The sequence below is a fragment of the Mus caroli genome, chromosome 15, assembly GCF_900094665.2.
Source record: "Mus caroli chromosome 15, CAROLI_EIJ_v1.1, whole genome shotgun sequence".
Classification (NCBI taxonomy): Eukaryota; Metazoa; Chordata; class Mammalia; order Rodentia; family Muridae; genus Mus; species Mus caroli.
Genome location: NC_034584.1, coordinates 48,920,850 through 48,931,837, shown reverse-complemented (window position 1 = coordinate 48,931,837; position 10,988 = coordinate 48,920,850). Strand labels below are relative to the sequence as shown.

Below are 10,988 nucleotides of genomic sequence, written 5' to 3'. Positions count from 1 at the left end.
AGCTGAGTCAAGAGGATATCTGAAGCTTAACAGCCACTTGGTGTAGCCAAATCAATAAGTTTCAGGTTCACTGAAAGACCTTATCTCAGGCAATAAGTTGAAGGCTCTTTGCTCCTCCTTGTTCCAGAGATAGCTGCATCTTCTCATGCAGTGCCAGCCTCTGCCCTTACACATGATGGTGAAGGTCAGAGTGAATGCATTTAGCTATGTTGGGTGCCTGGTTTCCAGGGCTTCCAGCTTACCTGGTAAAGTGGAGACTGTTGCAATCAATGACCCCCTTCACTGACTTCAACTACATGGTCTACATGTTCCAGTATGGCTTTATCCATGGCAAGTTCAACAGTATAGTCAAGACTGAGAATGAGAAACTTGTCATCAATGGGAAGCACATTACTATCTTCCAGGAGTGAGATCCTGCTAACATCAAATGGGTAATGCTGGTGCTGAGTATGTCATGGTGTCTACTGGTGTCTTCACCATGGAGAATGTTGGGGCCCCACTGAAGGGAGGGGCCTAAAGAGTTCTCATCTCTGCCCCTTCTTTTGATGCCCACATGTTTGTGATGGGTGTGAACCACAAGAAGTAAGCTTGTTAGCAATCCTTCCTGCACCATCAACTGCTTAGCTCCCCTGGCCAAGATTATCCATGATAACTTTGGCATTGTGGAAGGACTCATGATCATAATCTATGCTGTCACTGCTACTAGAAGACTGGGGATGGACCTTCTGGAAAGCTGTGGTGTGACTGGTATCGGGCTGCCCAGAACATCATCTTTGCATCCACTGGTGCTGCCAAGGCTGTATGTAGGCAAGGTCATCCCAGAGCTGAATGGGAAGCTCACTATCATGGCATTCCCTGTTACTATCCCAGTGTGTCTGTTGTGGATCTGACATTCCACCTGGAGAAGGCTGCCAAGTTTGATGACATCAAGAAGGTGGTGAAGCAGGCATGGATGGGCAGGCCCCCTGAAGGGCATCCTGGGCTATACTGAGGTTGTCTCCTGTGACTTTAACAGTGACTTCCACTCTTCCACCTTTGATGCTGGGGCTGGCATTCTTCTCAATTACAACGTTGTAAAGCTCATTTCCTGGTATGCCAATGAATACTCTATAGCAACATGATGGTGAACCTTATGACCTACATGGCCTCCAAGGATTAACATGTCCTGGACCATCCACCCTAGCAGGAACATAAGATCAAAAGAGAGGCCATGGGCTGCTGAGGAGTTCCTGTTCCAATTCAGCTTCCAGCATTGAGCATCTCCCTCATAGTTCCCATTCCAGACCTCCATAATAATGGGGGAGGCCTCTAGATCTCTACTCTCTTGAATATCATCGATAAAGTTTGCTGAGCCCACAAAACCCAAAAAATAAAAATTAGTTGGAAAGTGATAGAAGAGGCAGATAGCAGTTGTATCACTGGTATCAGCCTCTTGCTTCTTGCACCCCCTTCCAGCCCCCACTCCCATCAACATTCTAGAAATAAAAAGATACTGATAAAATTACAAGTCCCTCATCTGCATGGGATGCTTGTACTCTCCTGGATAGTGAAGCATGTTCAGCATGTCCTCTGAGCATGCCCAAACTTTGCCGTCTCTAATTGTCTCCAGTGAGTGAGATTGGCCCTGTGAGTATGGAACACATGGAACTGATTATGGTGTGGCATCTAGGAAAATCCTACATCTGACATTTGTCTTCTAGAAAACCATCAACCTGTCCACTGGCCCTGCAGACTGCCCAGATTTTGAGTCTCTTCTGAAGGGCTGAGAAATTCCATTTTCCCCACTGGACAGGAGGGGCTGGCTGAGGTCATTATGACGATTCATAAAGAGCACGCTGAACTGTACCTCCCAAAGGAGCCTGAAATATTGATTTTATGCATGCCATGTTAAAGATTGAACAGTTGTAGCTTTGCTTTGTACATTACTCCTTGAAGTCTTTAAACAAGATAGCTCTGCCACCAACACAGCTGACACATCCTAATTAATCTTTGTTGAGAGGACCTGACAGGTTTCAATGAGCTCATCTAAATGGCACCAGTTCTCCTCTGATACTGAGAATAAATTGGAGCAAGGCATGATTTATAGGAAATAAAAGTATCACTCCCATTTCTTCATTTTTCTTGTGTAGGTCAATCATCTGCAAAATGGGTTATGACTTGTAGATTTGGTAGAAGTGTGCTGTAGAAATTAGATATTGCCAGCATATGATGATGGATTGATGTACAGTGAATGGTGATCATCTTTTTTAAGTTCTGTAATGGGCATTGAAGAGCTTTCTAGAGAAGGGCAAGTGCCACAAAACCCAAAAGGAAGCCTTTCTATTCCTTTGGGAAAGTAAGATAATTACAGGTTTAAGTCATTTGTGGGAAACCATGACTGATGGTTCCAATGAACTTATAAATGAGTTCTTTCAAGTTTACAGATTGTATGAATCATACAGTTTTCAAATGAAGAAATGGCAAATGTTCAATAAATATGTCAAAAGTGTTCAACATATTTAGCTATCAGGGAAATGCAAATCAAAACTATGTTGTGATTTTGTCTTACCCTAGCCAGACTATGTGCCACTAAGGGAAATGGGTGACAGATATTGGCAAGGACGATGAGAAAGGGAATCCTTATAAACAGCTGATAAGCCTACAGGTTATCATTCTATGGAAATCACTATGAGAGTTCATCAAAAATTAAAAACAAAAATTCTATACAATCCAGCTGCACCATTTCCGGATATGCACCCAAAAAAATTAAAATGACCTTACTACTATAGAGGTAACAGTATATTCATATTTATTGTATCACAATTTATAATATCCAAATTAATGATCAGCTTAGGTGTCCCCCAGTAGATGAATGAAGAAAATATGATATATTATGCATATATACACAAGTATGTATATATACACACACAATAGAGTTTTATTTAGTCATTAAGAAGAATGAAGGCTTAGCAAAAGAGCACAGGGACACATTTGTCTGTAACTGTAGCCCACATGGGAGGCTGAAGCAGGAGGATCACAAGTTTGAGGCTAGCCAGTACTACAAAAAACTGAACAAACACAAATACAAGAAAAATAAAATTGTGTCTTTTTCAAACAAATGGGTGGACATGGCTATTATCACATTTAAGGAAATAAGCAAGGCTCATGGAGAAGAATATGACAGCTTCTTTTCTACAAGTGGAGACTAGCAGAGATGAAAAGACATGAAAGTAAAACAGAACTGTTAGGAATGTGGAAATGGAAAAACTGGGAAAGAGTAGAAGAAAAAGTAGTGGTTAGGTGTGAATATATAAAGTTTAGACATTTGTGGAAATAACATAATAAATCCCTATATTTTATAAAATTAAAAATTAAGAAGACATAAATTAATAATTACGTTTTGTCCTAATGTGGAGGTATCTATTATATTAAGTATTCTACTTTGTTTAAAAGTTCAACACTATGGTCAAAGAGTCTGTGTCCAACAATACAATGTAAGAATTTATCTATTATGGGCAAGAGAACAAGAGGTTGATTTAAAGTAATAAATAATAACTCTAGCCTCCTTGTATAAACATTGTAGGTTAATTTTAGAAATGCCACTGAGGCTTTACTAAATGGAGTAATTATTCTTAATACATTCGATGGGAATCATTAACTAATGAATAACTTGCACCTTCACAGGTTGCTAGGCTGTAACAACTTATTTCCAAAGCTGACCTGATTAATGCAATGAATCTGTCTGTAAGTCTTTGTATTTATAATGCCTGATGGAATGCTTAGAAAAACTACAGTAAATGAGGTAATGTATGAAAAATATAGTGCTTGGTAACTAATAATCTTGCTATACATTACCTTCTTTTCTCCTCTCCATCTTTTTCCATCTTCTTTCCTTACCTCTTCTATACATTTTCCCAGTTTATTAATTTCACATATTTTGAAATAAACATTGAATGTTTTGCTTTATATTTCAGAGAGAGAGAGAGAGAGAGAGAGAGAGAACTAAGACTTACAAATAATGAGTTCTGTGTTCATTGATAGAACTTTAAATTTTCATTTTTTTTATATATGAATTACAGTTCTTCTTAAAATCAGTGTGATATTTTGGGAACCGTTGCTAATATCAGGGCTGATTTGACATTATGAGGTACAAAAGGAGATGTACAAGGCTTCGGTGTGAACATGTTATACTTCTTTAAAGCATCAATTTCGTTTGGATATTTTGGTAGAAAATTTTGCATACTCAAGCCAAGATTGTTTTTATATTTAAACAAACATAAGTGTGCTATGTAGAAATCACAATTTGTTTGAATTTTAAAAAGAAAATATAACATGCCTCACAAACTTTAACCTGAATTCAACAGTTTTTTCTAATGTGAGATTTTTCAGATAGCAAAGGCTCAGCATATTCTTCTGTATGATTCTGGAAAAGGTTGAGAGGTACCATGCAAAAGAGTGAAGAGAAAAGGCATACATGGCCCTTGTAATCATGGATTGGAGTCTAGTGAAAGACAAACGTGAAAGTAGTAAGAGATAGGGAGCTATAATAATAATTGTTACAAGAAATAGTTGAACACAATAAAGAGACTGGAGCCAGTGAGATGGCAAAGTGGATAAGAGCACTCTTCAAGACTAATGACCTGATTTTGATCCTTGTGACCCATATAGTGGAAAGAAAGAACCAACTTCTGTAAGTTGTTACTTGACCTCTATTTAGTGTGTTGTTGTGTTGTGTTTAAATAATTTTCTTTAAAGTTGTTATTTTTTTTAAAAGAAGTGGTGGTTAGTTTAGCTGGGTGCAAAAGTGTGCTGGTCAAAAAACTATCTTATCTGAACATATCTTCATGAAACAACATAAAATCTGATTTTTGCTATTCTACTCTCTTTCCTGTATACTGTGTTATACAAATGAACAGAGAAGAATTTCACTGTTGAACTTCCAGAGGAGCTAGAATCACCTCCTACAAGGTCCTTCTATGCCAATATCCTCCAAGGCCCTAACAGAAGGCNTTGTTTCATTAGGATAAATCTGGGTCAGTCTGAAGCACAATGACCCATATTTAATCCAAGTTAAGAACTTCTGAAATGTTACAAGCAAAACCTGCTTTTTAGATTTTGCTAATAAAATATAAGTCCAAGTAACATCTTCTTCCTGGATTATACAGTATTTATTTTTAAAATCCTTCCAGTGGAAATAAAAAGCTGTCTCTTGTTTGAAGCCCTGCAGTTAGAATGGAACTGCACATTGTATGTAGTTTTTTGGACTGACATTCACATCTAAGGAGAAAACATCCTTTAGGAAGAGCGTTCCAACATTGCCCTTTACACCTCCTGATTATCCACTGAACAACTGGCTTAATGTAACAGTAATTTACAGTCCCCAGCTGGAAGGCTGCAGAGAATTATTCATTATCCATAGTTCAGCAGATGCCAGCAGTGTTATTGAAGTGATAATTGAATTTTGTGAACCCTCTGTGGTCAAGCCAGCATAGCATTGCCTCCAAGGACCATGTGATGTGCTGAAGATGAATGCATGTCTAACAATAAAGGATCTTCAGCTGAAGCTCAATAGCACCCAGCCAAAAGGAACATATTGATTTGATGACTTGACTTCTGATATTGAGCATTTTGGAATGGGGGTCCATTCAGAAGCATGACAATGTGTACCTACATGAAGGATATTCAGAGAGAAATCTAATACTTCCCAGAAATCTTTATCAAAAACTTCATTGAAAATTTCATCAAGTAGAGCTTTGCATAAGACAAATTATCCCCTTGTCTAGTCAAGGGTATTCTTGCTTCACTCTTTAATTGAATCCTTGTGTGGGAAAAGAAAATTCCTGAAATAAATTCTGATGATAGTTTTCAATGAAATGTGCCTTATCACAACTTCAGCAACCAAATGCTTTCAAAGTTTCACACTCCCAGAATGACCTCACACTGTCACTACTTTGCAATGCTGTTTCTGAAAGAGAACATTTATGGTTTGGGAAAATAGCTCAGAAAATGAGAACTGTTGGAATTGTTTTGGTTGCTGAAAATACACTTGGCCTCGGTGGCTCTGGCACTCTTGAAAGGAAACAGCTTTGGCTCTGAGCTTAGGCAGACCCCGAGTTTGAATTCTCCCCCTCTCATGCACTCTGTCCTTAATAGGTCATTCAGCATTTTGTGTCTCTTTCTCTTTCCTTACAAAGCTGAGCTCCACAGGAGCTGGGGACACATCTCAGTTGGTAAGCGTTTGCTGCATAAGCATGAGGGTCTGAGTTTGGATACCCAGGACCCATTCAAAATGCTGAGTATGGCAGTGTACCCTATAATCCTAGTGCTGGAGGGTGGGAGATCGGAAGATTTTTTGATTTGATGGGCATTCAGTTTAGCCAAATCAATGAGCTCCAAGTTCAGTTAAAGACCATCTCCCCACAAATAAAATGGAGAACAACAGAAAGACACAGTGTGTTGCTGGCCAACACACACATTCAGAAACACATGAACACTTTTAAAACACACACTCACACTAGAAAGAAAGAGACATAAACAGAGACAGAGAGAGACACACAGAAAGAGACAGAGACACTCAGAAAGACAGACACAGAGAGAAACAGAGACAGAAAGACAGAGACACAGAGGGAGCTCAATAATTTATACATACATTAACTATATAGAATAAAGAACTGTGCCTATTATAATAACAGCTGTCATTTACAAGCCTGCCAGCTGACAGGCACAATCAACTGCTTTGAGTACATATTGTCTTAATTTTATAGTTAGTATGTGAAGTACCTGACATGTCCTAATTTGCCTGAGACTGGCCTGAGTTTATAATGGCAAGTCTTGATACTTGAAGACCATCTCAGTTGAGGAAAGTGAAGCTGTGCTTCATTCATCCATATGTAGACTTTACAGGTCTGGGAACTGAGACTCAGGCACAAACTCCTAATATGCCAGAGCTGGGAGAAAGTAAGTTTGGTATTCAAACCAAGACTTGAGTGAATCCCAAGGTAGTGCTGTCTGTGGTCCTAAACTGGCTCAGCCAGTGTTGGTTCCCTTACTATGTTACAAGAACATTTTGAACTTTACAAAAACTCATACGTCAGACGACATTTTTCTAACCTTTAATTATAATTTCAGGAATGCATGTGTGAGGGGCTGTTTGTATGTGTTGGAGAGTGAGAAATAGTGATAATAAAAATGAAAGTCTAAAAGACTGGCATTTATTTCAAAGAACATCATGCGTTTTGTCAACCCAGAAACCATTCACTAGTTTATTCAACTCAGGTCTACAAGGAGGTACATTGTGCATAAGAAACTCGGGGAGATACAATGATGGCTAATACACCCAATGTGTCTGTAATAGGAGTATGAAGAATCAGTTAGAAAACAGTGCTAGAACTTTGATAATAGTGACAAGTCCTCAAGCCAATTCCCTGAAAGTACATTGCCCAGCTGACCTTCACACACTGCGTCTCTGTCTTTCTCTGTCTCTGTCTCGGACTCTCTTTCTATCTGGATGTATGTATATGTGTGTGTGTGTGTGTATGGGTCTCCATGACTCTTCTTCCTCCTTCCCCTCTTCTTTTTCTTCATTTGCATTAGATGCTATTTTTGACCTGAGAGCTCATTGTCTTTTCCTTTGTTATTTAGAGGATATGTCAGCTCTTTAGAAACAACTGTGGAGTAGTCGCTGGAAACCCGTGCCAGATAGTTTTATGTAAACTTGACACAAGCTAAAGTCATCTGTGAGGAGGGATCCTCAATTGAGAAAATGCCTCCATGAGATTGGGCTGTATGCAAACTGGTAGGACATTTCTTAGTGACTGAGAGGAGTGAGTGCCCAACCTATTATGGGTTGGTGGTCTTGGGTTCTATAAATAAGCAGGCTGAGCAAGCCATGTGGAGCAAGCCAGTAAGCAGCACCTTCCATGGCCCCTGCTTCAGCATGTGCCTCCAGGTTCCTGTCCTGACTTCTTCCAGTGATGAACTGACATCAAAGTGTAAGCCAAATAAACCCTTTCCTCCTCAACTTGGTTTTTGGTCATGGTGTTTCATTACAGTAATAGAAACCCTAACTAAGATATACCTCAAGCTAATTAGCCACTGGTTTGATTATGGGATATATGTATTCGCTGCTAGATATTTATCTTCTATATTCATTGCTTCTTGCTTTAGCCTTTTCAAACAGTGTAAGTATCAGAAAGAAGGGTAACCTGTTTAATTTATTCCTGTTTTGGCTTCAGCCATGTTTTCAGAATTAAAAACAATGCTAAGCCCATAGAAGCAAACTAAGCATTCACTAGATGTGGAAAATGAATTAATTAGCAACTGTTTTTGATTCCTAAAGGTGCAGCAACTTCTACATGAAGCAGTTGTCACAGGTTGGCTTGAAGGGACATCTTGATCTAGCCTTATGCTTTATTTTTCTACTTACAACAATAATGTATTCCTACTTTAAAAAATGTTGACAGTTATAAAAATATAAACAGCATTATCACTTATCTTTTTTACACTCAAAATATTACCCTGTACATTTTCCTCCTACATCTCTTTTGATTAATGTTCGTCGATGATATTCTAAGACAAAGTCTTGCTGTAACAGTGGCTGGCCTTGAACTTGTGATCTTCTTTCCTCAGCCTCAACTGGAATTATGAGGGTGGACCACCACACCAGGTTCTTAGATTTTCTTTCAAACAATGATATACTCCTGTTTTTATTGTTCTATACTTTGTGTTTTTGTGTGTGTAGGTGTGCACTCGTGGAGGCCAGAATTACTGTGTTGGGTATCTTCCTCTCTTCCTTTCCAGGTTGTTTTGAGACAGGGTCTCTCACTGAACCTGGAACTTGATGTTTCAGCTTGACTGGCTGGCCAGTGAATCACAGGAATCCTTCTTCTCCAACCCTTCTCCAACAGAGCTGGGAGCACAGGTGTGCACAGCCATATTCAGCTTTTCCGGGAGTGCTGGGGATCCAACGTCAGATGCCTACACTAGTGTAGTAAACCCTTTGCTCACTGAAAGACTTCTCCATGGTCCTTTCTTTTAACTTTCTAGGTTTTTCAAAAAAGATTTTTCATGAGTAGCCAGAAGACCTGAAGAGTACTAACTTTTTACTATTATGCAAATTAAATGATGCAAGCAAAGTGACTTGTCCAATGTAAGTATGCAATAAATGTTAGATGGCCTTGATAATCACCTATGATTCAACACCTAGAAGTCCAATTTGCTTTCCAGTTTACCTTGAAGGTAAATATAAACTAGCTGTAAAGATGGATGGGAAGGAGACTATATCTGAGGAAACGAAGTTGGAAAAAATCCATTTTTTTTTCTAATTTATGGAAGAACTGTGTGTTCATACTGCACCAGGCAGAAACTTCAAACTATAAAAGCTCATATTAACTGTGGCTTGGCTCTTATATCACCCAGATGGCAATCCTGGTCATAGTTCTGCTCTATGTCATCACTGGAAATACAGGTGCCACTTAGTAAACCTGAGAGACCATGAGAATCCAGGGTGGAAACCATACCCCACAGATGCTGAAGGCCTTCATACAGAACAGTAGTATTTGCTTAAAACATGCATCCATCCTCCTCTATACCTTATCATCTTTGGATGACTCATAATAAGCCAACATAACACTTATGCTTTGCAAATGGTTGTTAACCTGGCAACCACTCTAGGCCAACTACATGGTACAAAGTAGCTACAAAGTAACATCTGTCCCCCCTCTTAATCTCATTGGTCCAAGATTGGTTGGTTGCATCCCTTGGCACAGTGTTGATGGATAGAGATGGCAAGCTGAATATTTTTCTGGGCATGTGGCAAGTACAAACTGAAAAAGAGGATACTCATGATTTTACCTGGGTATTAGGAATAATGTCTGGGCTTTTTTTTTTTTCTTTGATAAAGGACTCCAAGAAGTGAGTTTTGATTTTAAGATTGCAAATTCAGGTATCAGTGTATAAGGATGTCTGGGGACCTTCTGAAAAAAGTGACTAGGGCTGGAGATGATGGTCCAAGTAAATGGCCGAGAATGTTTGCTCTTTTGGTGATAGAGATCATTTTCCTCTGATAAAAAGTTATGAGCCCATCACAAAATATCTACGCTGCTTTCAATAGACGCTACTGATTGATGTCGTATTTAATTCATGGATTTTTATTTTCAGTAAACAGCATTAAACTGATAACACAAAACTAATACCAGAGTCACTCACTGATAACATCGTACTTTTTAAAAGTTGTTTGTAACAACTAGGGAAATTAAAGAGAATATTTTACAAAATGTATAATTTATATTTTCATAAATACTTTAAAAAGAAAAGTGGGATGTGTGTGGTGATGTACAAATTGTATTTTCTAGCACATTTTGTGAACTTTGTTTATTAAGCATACATAGGTACACATGTATATCTTGTGTTTTCATAACTATGACCAAAAGATGTATTTTGAGCAAGTCTTCAGTTACTTTAAACTTTCATAAAATTTTGTAGATTCTGCTCTTCCTTTTCAAAATTGTACTAAAAGCACATTTGAAAATCATCAGAGATTGTAAATTAGGTGGCTTGGTCTTCAGTGTACTTTAACTATGAAAGAGTCCCTGTTTAATTTTGAAGAAGTGGGCCTCAGCAGCCTCCGGGGTACAAACCATGAGCTGAGAGGCCCCGTCATCTCTGCATTGGGGGTTTTTGGTTCAGCTTCTTTCTATTGGAAAGGAGTCGGTTTGTCTATAATGGAGAAAGTTCATGACACCAGCCCACGTAATTAAGAGACACTCTACTGCTGTAACTATAGCATATTTCCTGGTGCACTAAGTAGAAAATCAGTCTCTGAACTTCATGTTCAAGAGCTGTATGTTTTCTTTGATCTTATACTTGGAAGCACAAGTTGACCTACCCCAACAAGGAACTCAGTAGAGATCCCTCAAGTCAACCTTGGTATATTATATATATATATATATATATATATATATATATATATATATATATCTCCAACATGATCTTAGATTTCACTGTGCCAA

General features: G+C 38.6%; 1 pseudogene; it reads left to right on the top strand.

The window, feature by feature from the left end:
• The first annotated feature begins 269 nt into the window (after nt 1-269).
• On the top strand, nt 270-1,121 carry LOC115029415 (annotated as a pseudogene).
• The last annotated feature ends 9,867 nt before the right edge of the window (nt 1,122-10,988 follow it).